Here is a 13,676-nt window from a genome sequence, read left to right as displayed (position 1 = left end):
GAGCAACTGTACCCAACTTCAGAGCTGGCTGTGCTTTTGGGAGCTGGACCATGCATCCTGCAAGAATTTGATTCAATGATCATGAATGACAAGATCCAGGCTTTTCTTGTCCAAAGATCAAGAAGATACCCCAGCACAACCTCTCATGAAGTTTCTTTTACCTAAAGCAGGGAAGAAATAACTTGAAGTAAGATTTTCAGAGGCACTCTGTTCTCCCTTCTTCTCATTTACTTTTTGAGATAAAAAAACTTCAGTGTGTTGGAGGCTTTAAGCAGAATCCACAAACATGCAGAAGAGATTATACTGCCAAGTTCAAAAGAGTAAACTATACAAACTGCAGAACAGCTTGAACTTTTAGCTTTCCTGCACTACAGATGGTTGCACAGCAAGGCTCTAGTTGCTCTGTTGGTCTGGCTTTGCAGGAAATACCTACACATCTAAACAGTAATAGCAGGAGAGGTAAGAGCTCTCCTGCCCTGTCATTCCAATAAGATCACCCGACAATGCACTTACAGGCAAGGCAGTCAGTCAAACAAATCATTAACTTAAAGTTTCAAGGAGCATGGAAGAGACTTTCTGCTTTCAGCACAGTTCTTTCCTGAATAGGGCAGAAAGGGACCACAGCCTCTCTACACATATGGCAACCTTCACACAATAACAGTACTGCCAACTGCAATGGCATAAGGCAGGTGGCTGTTTTAGTTATTGCTTTAAGCTGCTGATAAATCATTTCCCAGGGGAGTGACTGCAGCCACTGCACCTGCATGAATTCTCACAGGCTACTAACACCTCTTTCCAAAGTCAGAAGCATTAGCACAAAAGCAAACATTAACGTAAGTTAATAAAATCCCCCATTTTCTTCCTGTACATTCTCTGGAACTCTCTTATCCACTCCAGTCTCCAAGACAAAACCTATGAGTAAAGAGGCTTCAGCATAGTTGTTTAAGGTATTTTAAGTTTGTGGTAAAAAACAACCAAACCCAAAAAACCAGTATAATATTCAAATCACTTTATTCCTATTAGAATGGGTCTCTTTTAGATGACAGCAGTAGGAAACCTCAGAAGGCGGAATAGCCCCCACATTTTTTTCATTTCCTGTGTGATGTAGTTGCATTCCAGTTCTGAAGGATGGTTGTCTTACATGTGTCCCTATAGCACACTAGCATCTGCTCACTGCTCTCTTCTGTTCTTCCCATTTTCCATCAGCCTGTATTCCTCTAACTCCTAGTCATCTTATTTAAATTTCAAGGCTGAGTATTGACATTTTGGTCTGTGTATGCATAGCCCTTTGCACAATGAAGTGCAGGTCCATAAGTAGGTCTTAAGTACAATGTTCATACAAATTAGACCAGTTACATCAACTAACTGGCAGAGCACTGGTTCTATTACAAGTTCTAATGTACTTGCTGTCTCAATTCTAAGAACAAAGACAGCAGTGACTACATGAATTGCAATAAATCATATTCCCACACTCTACACCTGAACATCTCTCTCAAAAAAAGGTAAACAGTCTGGGTTCAAAAAGTGAAACAAAATACAGTGGCCAACCAAGGACAAGAGATTTCATACTCAAAAACCCCTCCCAAGGAAAACCAATCCTAGCCTTCACAAGCCTGAGAATCCTGTCTCCATCAGTGCCAACGATGGTTGCTCGTTAGTATTCCCAGTGCTCAACAAGTTTGGTTAATAGCCTAAAGCTCCACCTGTGATAGGCACTATTTACTTAACAAGGAGATAGCCCACAGGGTTCAGGGGATTGCTTATTTCTGCTCATGCTGTAGCAGGCCCACAGACTTAATACAGATGTAAGGAAAGAGATAGGATGTGGTTCTCCTTAGCTTGCTTACATGAGATAGTCTTTCTGCTAAGAGGGCATAGAACAAGAACCTGAGTCAACATCTGCTGAAATCAGTGGAAAGGCTCCCATCCACTCCTTTGCTCCTTGTTCCCATTTCTAATTCAAGGCTTGATGCAAGCATATGCAAGTAAGTAAAATACATATTTTTGGCCTCATACTTTAAATCAGACCCAGAAGTTCAGTTTTGGCTTCTTCAGTTTAGTTCATTCTGTTGTTGTATTGCTCTGGTTGGGAAAATCAGTTTAATAGTTTTTACTGCTATCTGTAGATAGATATTTCAGGCATCTAGCTCATTTTTAAAAAGAACATTCTTTGAACAACACACCCTCTGCACACACAATTTGTTCATAATATATTTCTAAGTTTGTCACAAGAAAGCATCTTCCAGTGGAATAAATTTAAACTTTCACTTTGAAAGGGTCTTAGCTAAATTGAGACTGTTCATAAAAAGATAAATATAGGTTTTAAGATAAACACATTCCTACTAGAATATTCAATCACAGCGTTACTGTAGTAACAGTCATACATACTTGCACCTCCTCACAGCTAAGGAAAAATAAGAGATGGATGACTGTCAGGCAAGTGCTGAAGCAAAGATCTCGGATCACATCCAAAACGTGGTCACATCAGCTGAGGTGGCATCAAGAAGTGCGACTGATATTTCAATAACTCACTCTGGTTTTCATTAAGCAAGGAATGCTGATTAACATAATTCAGCTGCCAGGTTTAGCAAGCTAAGCTCATCTAGAATCGTTTCCTCAACCTAGAGCTGCCCCTGCACACAATGCTGGACACCATTAGTAGTGATTTGCATCAGACAGAGCAAGTAGGAGTCCAAGGCTCCTGCTACAAGGAGTCCAGAGCCCACAGCACTTTCAGATATAAAGAAAAGACAGATTATGTCAGAATTCAGTTTAATTTCAACAACAAAGATGATATACTATTACCTGTCTGTCTGAAGTGAACTAAGCAGAATTAATTATTTTAAGTGCACTGACCGAGGAAGAGTGCAAAGCCCACAGTTTTCCTAAAAATCCAGCTTCATTATTTAGTTTTGTTCAGGCTCCTTACATGCCCCATTTTCTTTGAAACATGCAGTGCTTGGCCTATGTAGAGCAGACCTGGGCTATTACCCCTGCCTGGCCTAGTCCTGTGATACCGATGAAAGACTTTGCCTCTGCTGTACCCTGGCATGTGCCATAATGTATATGGTATGGGGGCAAAGTGGCCATCATTTCCTCCCAGGTGTGCCAGAGCCACCCCAAGCACATTCCAGGGGGTGATAACAGACTTGGTCAACAAATGAGTCTTGGAGACAAGCCCCAAGTCCACTGTATACAGCCAGGGAGGCACGTGGTCGTAGTAGAGCAGTAACACCAAGACAGTAACACATTGAGGGAGCAAGTCGTTGTAGTCACCATGGCAGATGACAGGCTAAGGATGTTGGAAAGGCACAGGCAAAGACTTTTCCATACATGCAAGTGGCTATAGCACTGTTAACAAATGCACCAGCATTGGTCCCAAACACCTTCACTAGCCTTGGAAGGAAAGAGATTTCCAGAGAAGCATCTTGTTTCAAGAAAAATTGACAATCTTCCCTTTGAAATTAATCTTTTCTAACTGGTTATCCACATTACTTTATATGATCAGATTCAGATTAGGTAGGATGAGAAAGACCCGCTAAGATCACAGACATACACAAGATAGACTAGTAAAACTGAAAGATCCTTCGTTATCTGCAACTTCATGTTACGAGTAAAGGTTTTTTATTGTAGTATAATGCTTTAACTTCACTTACTTCCCCAGCAAAATTACACCAGCACAAGCATTTTTGTCTGTTGCAATCACATCTACCAGTACACATAACAGCAATGCCAAAGTGTCATTCTGCATCAGTGCTTTGCCAGCTGAAGTTTCAAAGGCGGAAACACAAAGTCCAGCATGTAAGAGATACAACTACATCCTTGTTGGATCTGCCTTTTTAACATCCACTACCCCCTACCAGAGAATGATTGCTGCAGAAAAGATTACATAAAGAACAGGTGTATGAAATACTAACAGTGCAGTGATAAGACTAACAGCTGGGGACAGCAAGCAGGCAAGTCTCCCACGAGAAGGAGTGAGGGAGATATTCCCAAAGGCACTACTGATGCCTTACATTTGATCTTATCCCCCACATCACGATCTACGCATTGTTTTTTGGCAAGATGACAGGTAGATGGAAAACAATTTAACTTCTCTATCAGTGGGATGGTTTGGCATGGTACAAGAGGCACATACCCTTACAACTACAAAGTCAGAGGGCTTAGCAGAACCACCCTGTTTGCTTAACAAAGTGACGTAAGCCACACAACCACGCAAGCATAGCCTTTGTTCTTTCCTCCAGCTATCCCTGTTTTTCCTCAATGCCCTCCCACTAATTTCAAGTCTAGCAAAGTAGTCTGTAAATGTTAAAGCAGGTACTTTTTAATGTCAAGGTGTGTTCTGAGTAGGCACCAAGAGTAGCTAGCTAATCATAATAAACCTGAATTCAATGGTTGGCAAATAGAATGTCCCTAGAAACTCCATGTGTGTGTATATATATATATATGGTTTACCGTTAATAAATTCTGCTTTACAAGGCTGAGTGTATTAAAGAAATGATCACATCTTGCAAAGTATATATGAACATCTATTTATATTAGGAGTTACCAAACAATTAACAAATGGTGTTATACTATCGTAAGTTCAATTCTTAATAGACATGGCTTATAGGTAAAAATGGTGAAGTCGCCTATTGATGTGCTTAAGACATGCTACTCATGTAACAAGATTATGGCATCAATTAGTCAATTCCATTGAGGATAAATTCCTGATTTCTGAAGTGTACCAGAAAAAAAAATTACATCATACAAAACAGACTAAGCAGAACATAACAGATATTTACCTGTACATCAAAAGACACACAGTTAAGGTAAGGAGAATCATACCAGTTCTTTTTTATTATTATTATATTTTATATCTCAGCAGGCTTGTTTTCAGAAATTTCAAGATCTGTTGTCATTCCACTACCCAAACAGACACAGAAATCACAATGAAGTCAGCCAGATTTAAAGACAAACCACATCCCTCAGCTAAAACTGTTTTCACTTTAGACAATGTAGCAGAACATCACTATATATTTTTTTTTGTCTAAATAAATATAGAAAAAGCAAGACTGGGTGAAACTCTATGAGGGATCAAATACGAGTTGTGATTGTTTGCATTCATAAAACAATGAATGGATTACTACTATTTTCTTTTATTAGCCAGGTGTCTGGCCTGGTATAGGCAGCACCACAGAAGGCAAGTGGGTGAGCCTCAGGTTGACTGGGCAGGGGGTAGAGGAATGCTGTGGGTGGCAGTCAATTCCCCCAGCTGGCAGCACTGCCAGGAGGGCTAAGGAACATGCAGCATTCAACGGGGACAGCCCAAGCTCCTAGTACTGTCACAACAAGCTGTTAATTTAGAAGAGAATGAAGAAGCTGAAACTTCCTTAAGTACACACCCACACATCTTTAAGCCCTAATAAATCCACACACAGGAAGTGAGACGATGGTTTACCGCAAAAGACAGAGTTCCTCTGTGTAAGTTCCAGTTTACAGTCACCAGAGATAGAGAGGCCTCAAGAGTGAGTCATCAGTTCCCATGGCTCAGGTGTGACCAGCAAGACAGACAGATGCCCTCTCTCTGCCAGAGCACTTCCTCATGCTGGAGTGAGAGCACCCAAACCACCTGGAAGTGGCACCTCACAGGCAGCTATTCGACCTGTCCAGATGCCATAGCCTTCTGATACATGGCTCTTTTCCAGCCCCTGCTGCCTCTTGCCTCATGGGCTGCTCCTCCAGCTGGGGAAGGAAGAGAATGGCAAGGCTCTGGTGTCAGGGGAGATCAATTGCACCTTCCTCTTCTGGATTATTAGGTAATCAAAGAACTCGACAGAGTAACAGTAACCAATAACACTGTCATTACTGCATCTTTTAAAGAGTTATTTATATACACCTCAAAAGAAGCTACAGCTCACCTCCATCTGAAAGGAAAATAAACACCATCTGAGCCAAACAAATAATGTCTCACTTCAAACATTTGATTCAAAAATTTAATGAAAATAGAAGTAAAAATGACATTTTGCTTTGTTATCACCATAAGCTTTCATACATGTCTTAAATTCTCTAGCCAAGAACGGAGTTGAAGCTGTCAGTAGACAATATCTACTAGATTCTACAAATATCACTTCAGAAACTGAATATGAAGTTTGAAGAAAAATAATTTCACATCAGAATTTAAGCTGCAATATTACTTAACACTGAAGTCAGTGTATGTTGAACAACCTCACATTAATTGAAGACAAAAAGAGTAGGTACCCAGCAATGAGTTAAGCATGACATTTCTAAGGTGTGGGAACCCAGAGTGCAGAGACTATTTCTCTGCCTGATTTGAGGGGTTCTACCCCCCTGGTCAACACTGTTTTTGACCTTCGTCCTTGGAGAAAATTACCTATCCTCTGGGAAGAATTAGAATCTACACTGGTGTGAACAAGGTGATAGAATATAATGTAAGATTGTCACAGGGTGAAAAATTTAGAGATTTTGGGTTTGTTAATGTAGTAAATAGATAAAAGCAAAAAACTTCAAAATGGAGGTTTGTTGTTGTTCTCCAGAGCTGCTGCTGCTTCTTCTACTACTCCATATTCTGCAGTAGAAGTAGTTTCGGATGATTGGATAAAGAATTCCACAGTTCCTGTGTATGTGACAAAATGATTTTTTGATTGGCGAAAAAGTGAAAATATCTTTCGTTTTAACTTTTCATTGGGTGATTTACTTTTAAAAGACTGTGTAAATCTTGATAATTTGGCATTCTCCTGCACTCTCTGCTCTGTGCTATGTCTGGGTCACATTAAGTGGCCCTATTCTCTGATAAGACTTAATAAACAACTATCTGAAAGCAGAGAAGGCTGAAAGTCCCATTCGTCTCTCAGACTCCTGGCAAAGACTCTAAAATTCTGCCCCATCAGGGGAGGCATAAATAAGGCACAGATAGTGTCATAAGGTATCATGTTTTCTCCTAACAGAGTTGGTGGGGGAACAAGAAGAGGGAAAGGAACTAGCATAGGTACAATTAAGATCAAGGCCTGCCTTCCTTACACACAGTAAGAAATAGTCAATCAGGCTGAGGTACCACAATTTAACCCTCAGAACAGACAGTTCCTTGTCCTGAACCACCGTGATGCCTCCAGGCTTTACTTGCCAGCCTTCAAAAGAGGATCAGGTACTGAATCCTTCTGTCCGTGAAGGTTAGGAAAAGAAAAAACCCAAAAGCAACCAACCTAAAAAACAAAACAAAAAAAAAAAAACCACAAGTAAACCTCCACACCAAAACCCAAAAGCTTCCTCAAGTACCTCAAAAAATATTTTCCAACTTTTTGACAGACATTTCATCTTGTAATCGACCTCACAAACTTCCTGGTACCTCAGAAATTTTAAAGTATAATAAGAAATTTCAACCTCCGATTTTACCCTGTTTACTTTCCAGACAGTTGCTTAGAGGTTTAGAAGTGGCTTATAACATACTAGCCTACAAAATTCCTCCTGTTTTGCAGAAACAAGCTCGTATTCTGATCAATCAGAGAGAAAATCACCATATATAAGTATAGCAAGTGTACCCTTGCAGTTTTCAGAAACTTAGAATCATTGCTTTGAGACTGAAAAAAGTGCCATCAGTACACTGGGCAGCGACAGAAGAAAATATCAAAACAGGACTCATAAGAAACTTTTTTAGATTAAGGCAGACACTGTTAAGAACTAAGGTTCACCTCTTACTTCTGCTTAAAACAATTCCAGCTCATTCTTTCGGTGATGGCAGCCAGGGAGACCAATGATGCCTGTCTAGGCACGCTTTCAAGTCTGTAACATTTTTTTTCAGCTTTTCCAAACAAAGTACCATTTTACTGGATTATGTTTTGTGCACGTTGTTACTACTTTGCAAACATCAGTGCCCTGATTTCATGATCCAGAATTCTTCAGCAGCAACAGCAGCACTAGTTTAAGGTACTCCCACCATTTGGCACTATCTTCTCTGCACAATCCCCTCCAGTTGTGTTGGCATGGAGTCCAGCCAGCTGCAGTCTGAATTGATAAACTGGAAGATAACCCAGGAATTTTACTGAAGCCAGAGCAGCTCACTGTGAGGACCACAATACAGCTGTACAGGTAAGTGTGCCAGCACAGCTACGGGATGAAAATCAACAGTTTTATTGAATACTTCATACCAAAGATACAGCCAAAGAATCTAGTTGTTTACATTTTTGAAAAACCTTCAAACTCTTCTGCCTCATCCTATGCATATACACAAGTCAGAGATTCCATTTATAAAATAAAATAAAATCTAGCCTTAATACTGAGCTTAAGGAATAAATGCACCATAATCCAAAGATCAAATAAACCTTCCAAATTACTTTTAAAAATCATTAAAACCACGGATGAGGAAATGCTAATACTGGAAATAACATTCTTAAAAGACAGCAAACTTTGGTTACAGGAAGGCCTTTATCCAGACAATATTCCCCTGGAAGGAGCAGCACTCCATTGGATTATGTCCCTTTTGCTTCATCACAGTGAAGAAATTTAGAGACTGTTAATACTTGGAAGCGACAGAAAAGTTTGCAAGAGGAGACACTGAAGCAGCTTGCACAAAAAGACCATGCACTCATGGCAAACCACAGAAATGGCACTGTGTTTCATTGAAGCACTAGCTAAAGTTCTCAAGTACACGCTGCCCAGACCGGACCTCTCCACATGTCTAGGATCTGTCCCCCTGCCTTGGGCAGGCAGTGAGTAAGAACAGATCCATCTCCCACTATGTTACAGAGAATTCAGAGCTTGCAGATAAGATCTGTAAATGTTTCAGAGTCACAAGATGCGATAGGACGCACTGTTCAGGGCAAGGCTTAACTTTGCATTTCCAAAGGAAGTGCCTTGCTCCCCGCTGATTATCAGAGGGGCAAAGGGGGAGGGAGGAGGGAAAGGGGGAGGGGAAGGGGAAGGCTGGCTGGCCGCTGCCCGGTATCTCTATCTGAACACCGTCCAAGGTGAGAACAATTTATTGTCATTTGCAAATATCCCCCATAGAACAGGGTAAGATCTGCACGGAGCTGGTCTCCAGCCCTGCCTGCCGAGGCGCTGGGCAGAAGCGTCACACCAGCCACCTCACACACCAGCTTGTTGTAGCATTTGGCACACCTCAGACTCCTGAATCCACAGGCTGGGCTCTCCCACCCCTTCCGAGGCCAGGCTGCTCCACGGGAGCAGAGGACTTTGGACCGCAAGGCCTCCTCCACCAGCCGCAGCTGCACGTGGCAGCGCAGCAAGGCAGCAAGGCTACACTCCAGGTGTGCTGGCACGGGACTGCCAGGAGACCCGGGGCCTTGCTGAGGAAAGGCAGGACAGCCTGGTGATGCTGGTCTTACTGGGATATGCCCTGGGAAAGGGCAGCACCTCCAGCCCTACCACCCAGAGGCACGGGCTTCCTGAGGGTCCCTACCCCTCCCATTTTGTTCTCCTTTTCCCTGCAGGAAAGCATACATCCATTTGTAACCAAAGCCTGTCCAAACACCTATCAGCCAAAGAATCACGGGTGAAAGTATCTACATGGGAATCATAAGAAATAGTCACTGCTTTTTTTCCATGTTAACTTCATCAAGAAGTAGATCATTTAACCAAACCAGCACAAACTGAGAGAGAGCACCACGGTACACAGAAAACCCATAATCAGCCCCAATCACCAGCAGTAATAGCCACCCCACCAATAGCTCATGCCAGAGTGGCTCTAATCCCTCTCCACAGGAGAGATTTGTGAGCAGCATGGCACCTTTCGGAGCTCACAGAGGCCGGATGAAGCTGCTGGCTGGTCAGTCAGAGGGTAGCATTGCTCTGCAGGCCAGAGACACCCACACTGACAGTCTCTAGCTCTAGACACCCTGACAGCTGACCAAAGAAGTGAGGCAAAAGGCTCTTTAAACACAGTAACAATAAATTAGTCACTACTCTCCATATCAAAATATTTCTCAAGAGATCCTACCCTGGTTTTCCATTCCTTACGGAAGAGTAGCAGGGTCACTGCAATACTCTCAGTGTTCTCCTTGAGCTCTTTTAAAAGGCAAGAAAGAGGGAGAAAATGTAGCAGTCTGCTTGGATATGGGATTATTTGATCTGCATCAGGATTTAAATGGAGCTTTTCAGAGTCACAGTACAGTACACGGATGGAAATGCATTAGAGTCCAACACTACCGCTGCAGGGGACAGGAGCCTGAGATGCAAGGGGGAATACAAAATTGGATCCTCACTCACGGGTGACCTTCTGTTGGCACTGAAAGAGCTTTTAACTGTGCAGAACACACTGTTTGGGGGAGTCCCACCACGGGGCTGGGTAAGGCAGACTCACAGAACTCAAGCCACGCTAGTTTGTTAAAAGGAGTGTTTCTGGCTGCCAGTAACAAGCTCTGGCTTTGCAACAGAAGTAACCTGACACCTCCATCAGCTCAGCATGCCGAAAAAAAGCAGCTCTCCTGTGCTTGCTACCAAGCTCACCACCAGACAGCCCTGTTCCAGATGGCATCCATGGAGCTTTACTGCTGAAGGCTACTGAACTGAATGGTTGGATAGAAAGAGTACAACTGTAGTTCACTTTGAACAAAAAACAAACAAAAACAAAACCCCTACAAAAAAAATACCCAAACAACCAAGAAAAAACCTTATCAAAAAATGCTCCAGCAAAACCCACACCACTCACTCCATGAAGTATTACTACTACCAAACAAAACTTGAGTCACTTGTTAGCTGAAGGTTTCTTTGGGTTTTTTGGTTTTGGGGTTTTTTTTTGGTTTTTTTTTTTTGTTGATTGGGTTTCTTTTTTTTTTTTGCGGGGGGCGGGGGGTTGTTGTTTTGTTTTAACAATAGCTCCCAAGCATTATCATATCCTTTTGCAGACTGTATTTTTTTTTTTTTTTGACTGGTTTAAGTCTTGGCTCCCACATCTCTACTTTTCAGTTTGTAATAATTACAACATGATAAAAAAATGTATATATATATATACATATATCAACGGCCCACCAATCACCATATTAGAAATGAGATGAATGCTTGCTGGGTTCCAATCCTAACAACAGGAAAACCCCTAACCCCTCTACCCAAAACATTCAAGTGCAGCCTTCTTGGTCTTCTAGTCCTCTACAGGAGTATACCCAGCACCCCTCTTCTCTTCTTCAGAACAGAAAGCTCTTTGAATGCCAGTGCAACCACTTACCAGTGCTGAATTTGCCACGTTATGCATTATTGATTCACTGCCCCAGGCCTGAGAAGCAATAGGTAAAGGCTTTCTAATAAGCACACCTTCAATGGAAGAGAGAAGGCCAGCTAACAGGAACAATGCAGGTTTCCAGCAGGAGTCTCAGTCCCAGTTTCGATGTCTTCACAACACAGTTTAATCCACACAATACACAGAGTGAACAGGATGTTTAGGGAAGCAGATAATATCTGCTTTGGAGACTATGTACAGTTATTTTCTCTCTAGTGATAACTGATAGGATGTCATAGCACCTGGTCTCACATCAGAGATAAGCCCCCAGTGAGTGCCCTCACTGTGCTTTCACATGATGATAGGATGATTTAGGGGATGTAAATCTCCCCATAAGCCTGCACAACAGCTTTCTTTTAAGACAAAAGCAATTACATCAACAAAACAAAGTCTCACACTTTCCCCAAGCTGACAGGAATACACAATATGCTGTTTAGTCATTCGCTGAAATCCAAAGCTCATAGCACCATACCCTAAAATCTCCACTTTCAAGGTATCTTCCTCCCTCTACCCCAGCTTCCAGCATTTCAGCTGGGTTTCCTAAAGAAATAAGTTGTATGCAATTCCAGGGTATTATCTGTAGTGGATTTTGAACCTTTTAGGCCACAAGAAGTTTGACCATTATAGATACTTAAGGAAAATATTAAACTATTACAACTTCCACAACACAGGGACAAAGAAGCCCCTTTTTCATACTCCCCCTCCCCAAAGTTAGGGGGTTCTCATCAGAAAGGTTTTCAGTTACCCATACCCTATTAGACGGAAGGAAACCTGGAGCCAGCATAGCAGGTTACAATCTCCTCTGTTTCACAGAGCTCTGTACTCAGACCTTGTTTCTATACTCGAGTCAGACCTAAAGACCAGCTAGCAAACTTTCTTTCAGCAAATCCCCCTCACCCTCTAACAATCTCAGGCTGATTGCCAGTAGCCTTTCCGTGGTCACACCAGAGCAATTGCAACTCCCAACATATGCAGAAGCAGGTGCAGATGCTGCTAGGCTCAATTACAGTATCAGTGAGTAGGTGGGGATCTACTTGCATTTCTAAAGCAAAAGAAACAAAGTTTAATACTTAAAAGCTTTTCTAGAGGGTTTTCCAGATGACAGTTTTGTTGTACAATTCTATGGCCTTATCTCCCACTCACTGAATTTGATGGAAAATCTACCTTAGCATGCAAAAGTAGATTTACTGAGACATAAAACACTCTAAGAGGAAGTAATTTAGTTTACAATTTCTCTAACAAGAATATCTGGACTGTGAAATGTGGTCTTCATGGTAAATAAAACATTTCACTGCACTTTGTAAAATACATATTATTTAATATACTGGTCTTTGTGTTTTCCTTCTACAAAGACTGTTGCTATTGTCCAACACCCAAAAGCACTGGGATGGGTTTGCTATGGCAAAGCACTGAACGAGGCTCTCAGCTGCCATAGATTGACACAGATTTCAAATGGCAGACACCTGCATTTTCCAGCAGAGGGGCTGGCACAGATCTGGAGCTATCATTTCAGATATAAATATAGACAGTTGGTGTAAAAGGCAGGTGTCTATATTTGAGTTAATCAGCTTATGCTTTCTGTAGAGCAGAGAGAGAAACAAGCCACAGCACCAGGTGATTTATCTCACCTCCCTTAGATACCGCTCCTGAACTAATATGAATCACACCCTAAACAAATATGTTTCTTTCCATAAATTGTAAAAAGACCTAGAGATGCCTAAATTGAAAAAGAATACCTAATTTTTATAGCTCTAATATTAAGTAAGTTGAATCCTGACTGTATTATACTGAAAACACACCACATTACCTCTGCAAGGATATTATAGATGTGGTGAGATTCCCATAAAGAAATCCGGTTGATTGGAAGTACTCTAAACTTAACCCTAAGTGCTTGAAGTGAGTAAGGATTTTCCAACACAAAGTAGCTAATTATGGCCATCCCACTGAAAGTGGGAACTGACAGGAAGGAGAAAAAGAAAAATGGAGGTTTTTTTCAACTATAGAGGTTTTGTACCCTTTATAAAATTGGCTGGGCAAAGCAAGAGTGAAGAGTATGTCTAGTCTTCTGAGCTGATCAGTGCTCCTTGGTGAGGAAGAGTGCTTTGTGCAGGCATGTACGTGCAGATGAAATGAATGCAAAGGAAGAATGAAGTATTGCAGCTTCAAACAGCCGGATTCTATACCCCCTGTGCAGAGGCTTAAGTGAATCCATAAGGAAAAAAGCCAGGAGTGATTTAGGTCAGACTAAAGCTATTATTAAGACAGGATCTCTGTATTAGTTCTGCCTTTAAGAAAAAAAGTACATCTATGCAAGAAGATATTATACCGAGGCAAGATATGCCCTTAGTTACCTTCAGAATAATTTCAGGGTTATCGAGATGGGGTGAGCAAACATCAAAAGATTCAACTTCTATTGACACTAGAGGCTGCTCCAATTTTTATTTTTTTT

The 13,676-nt window shown here is 41.6% G+C and overlaps 1 long non-coding RNA gene across 5 annotated transcripts in view; it reads right to left on the bottom strand.

The window, feature by feature from the left end:
- LOC138106393 (uncharacterized) overlaps positions 1 to 12,134 on the bottom strand; it is a 176,489-nt gene extending 164,355 nt beyond the window's left edge. For 4 of the 5 annotated variants that reach the window (XR_011148977.1, XR_011148979.1, XR_011148976.1 and 1 more), the window contains exon 1: positions 11,979 to 12,134. This is a non-coding gene — a long non-coding RNA (uncharacterized lncRNA). Of the gene's footprint in view, positions 1 to 11,176; positions 11,340 to 11,978 lie in introns of all 5 variants that reach the window. The other variant, XR_011148980.1, reaches the window with a different exon arrangement.
- Positions 12,135 to 13,676: the final 1,542 nt, after the last annotated feature.

Source organism: Aphelocoma coerulescens, chromosome 2, assembly GCF_041296385.1.
Source record: "Aphelocoma coerulescens isolate FSJ_1873_10779 chromosome 2, UR_Acoe_1.0, whole genome shotgun sequence".
Taxonomy (NCBI): Eukaryota; Metazoa; Chordata; class Aves; order Passeriformes; family Corvidae; genus Aphelocoma; species Aphelocoma coerulescens.
This window is presented reverse-complemented; position numbering and strand designations above follow the sequence as displayed.